Here is a 2330-nt window from a genome sequence, read left to right on the forward strand (position 1 = left end):
ACATGCCCAGTTTTTTGAATGGTATTCTCTGTGCGCGCACAAACCCCTCCCCCGAAGTAGGACCGCGTGTGAGTCAGCCCACAGCTCCTCTTCGCCTCCCTAACCAAAGAGGCGGGGCTGGACACCGGAGGGAGAAGCTCTTTGGTGCCAGAAGGAGGATGACCTCAGGCGACCGGATAAGACTCCCGAAGCTCCCCCACCCCAGCCGAGGTCCGCGGCTCCAAGCTCGCCTCGGGCCGCCTCGCGCCAGCCTTGACCTTCCCCTAAGCGGAGACCACGTGACCCAAGCGTAGCCGCTGGGAGCATGCGCAAAACGGCCCTGCCCGGCCCGGCCCGGCCCGGCCCGGCGCGCCTGTGACAGGAACAACAGAGTGAGGGAGCGAGGGAGGGCGGCCGCGGGGAGGGAGAGCGGGAGAGCTGGGACTTTGCTGGCTGCCGGCTGCCGCCGCCGCCGCGGTCTCCCAGCCCCGCCCCGCCTCGCCCTCTGTTCTGTCCCCACACGTTCCCCCTCCCCCCCAGCCGAGAGCCGGAGCCAAGGAGGAGGGGGCGGGGAGGGCCGAGCCGGGCCCGGCCGCGGCGCCGCTGCTTTCCCGCCCCCTCGCCCGGGGAGCTCCCAGGCCCCGGGCCCTTGGGCCTTCCACCCTCCGGGAGCAGCGGCGGGGCCGAGGCCCGGGATCGTTGGGAGCGAGCGAGTGGTGAGCGCGCGCTGGGGAGGAGGAGGAGGAGGAAGAGGAGGAGGAGATGGGGGAGGAGGAGGAGGGCCTTCTCAGTGGTTGCCATGGAGACCGGGCGAGGATGATGGAGACGGGACGTGTGTGTGTGTGTGTGTGTGTGTGTGTAAGTGTCCGTGGGGCGGGGGGAGGGGGGGAGGGGGGCAAGAGGCCTCCGGGGTCGAGGGAGGTGGCTCGGAAGCTCTCGGGAGGGGCCGCTCCTCGGGGGAGGTGGGAGGTCGCTGGAGTGAGGCTCGGGCCTCCTCCCTAGAAGGGCCTCCTGCCCCATCCCTGCTGGTTAAAATCCTTCCCTCTTCTCAAGGCCCTGCTCAGGTGCTTTCTCCTCCAGGAGGCCTCCTGGTGACCCCTCCAGGGCAGGAGATCCCTCCCTCCCCAGGCTTCAGGCTTCTCTGTTTCACCACCCCTGTGTGCTTTTTTTCATTCTGACTTCTATTATATTTAGTGTAGTGGAAAGAGTGTACTGGATCTGGAGTTAGAGGACCCGGGTGTGAATCCCAGATCTGCCACCTGCTTCCCACGTGACCTTGGGCAAGTTAACTTATCTCCTTTGGGCCTCAGTTTGCTCATCTATAAAATGATGAGGTTGGACCAGACCCCCTCTGGGGTCTTTATGCCTCTGATTCTATGTTTCTGTCTACTTTTCCCCACTTTGTGTACTTATTTGTTTCTTCCTTCTACTGAGTTGTAAGCTCTTTGGGGGCAGAGACTGTCATTTTTCATCTTTGTATCTAAGTACTGTATAGCACCATTGCTTTGCTGTTTAATTGAATATGGAGAAATTCAGATCAGGGTTGTTTTTGCCCACTCTAAGGAGGCCTTTGTTTTCATTGGTCAGAAACAAGGAAGGACATGCCTAAGGTTCACAATGAGTATAGCAGATGAGCACCTTCCCTGACTTCTGGGGACCCAATGCAGTCTTAGATTGCATTTATCTCTTTCCTGCAGAAGTCTTGAAATATTCTGTACAATTGTCCTAACCTGATAGGAAAAAGAGAACATTTACAGTAGAAGCAATAGTATTGATGGTTAATGCTGGACCTGAACCCATAGGGCTGACTAATATAAGATAATATATGTAAAGCACTTTGCAAGCCTTAAAATATTATGTCAATAGCTATTGTTAGCTATTTTTCTAGGGAGCCTAATAATAGGGAAATAGTGATAGATGCTTTACAGGTATTTAATTTTGTATACTGAAAACTCTGCTTTGAGTGATGTTAGCTTGATGTACTCAGGGTAGGTACCTCTCTGGCTTAGGAAGGGACTTTGGGCACGAAACTGAAGATATTAGGATTCCCACGTATCATTATAAACAGATATACACATGCATAGACACATGGATGGAACATGCTTCTTGCCTTGTTTGGGAATCCTTTATAGCTTCTTTTCCTCTCTCCACTTATCTCTTATTTTTCAGGTCTTTCTTGGTGTTGCTATGATTTCAGCCACCTAAACAATTTCTCACTCCTCCTGGTCTCTATCTTCACCTAAATATTTTTCTTGTTCTTTAACTTGACCAGTGTTTCATAAATTCCCTCCCTCCCTCCCTCCTTTCCTTCCTTCCTTCCTTCCTTCCTTCCTTCCTTCCTTCCTTCCTTC

General features: G+C 54.5%; 1 protein-coding gene across 6 annotated transcripts in view; it reads left to right on the forward strand.

Moving 5' to 3' along the window:
- Positions 1-343: 343 nt before the first annotated feature.
- PARP6 (poly(ADP-ribose) polymerase family member 6) overlaps positions 344-2330 on the forward strand; it is a 24978-nt gene continuing 22991 nt past the window's right edge. For 3 of the 6 annotated variants that reach the window (XM_069067299.1, XM_069067300.1, XM_069067301.1), the window contains exons 1-2: positions 345-695; positions 1174-1259. The gene's annotated coding sequence lies outside the window, so the exon portion shown is untranslated. Of the gene's footprint in view, positions 696-1173; positions 1260-2330 lie in introns of all 6 variants that reach the window. The other 3 variants (XM_069067297.1, XR_011164265.1, XM_069067298.1) reach the window with 3 other exon arrangements.

Source organism: Petaurus breviceps, unplaced genomic scaffold, assembly GCF_028583685.1.
Source record: "Petaurus breviceps papuanus isolate PSGF00001 unplaced genomic scaffold, PetGlider_PUasm1.0 90740, whole genome shotgun sequence".
NCBI lineage: Eukaryota > Metazoa > Chordata > Mammalia > Diprotodontia > Petauridae > Petaurus > Petaurus breviceps.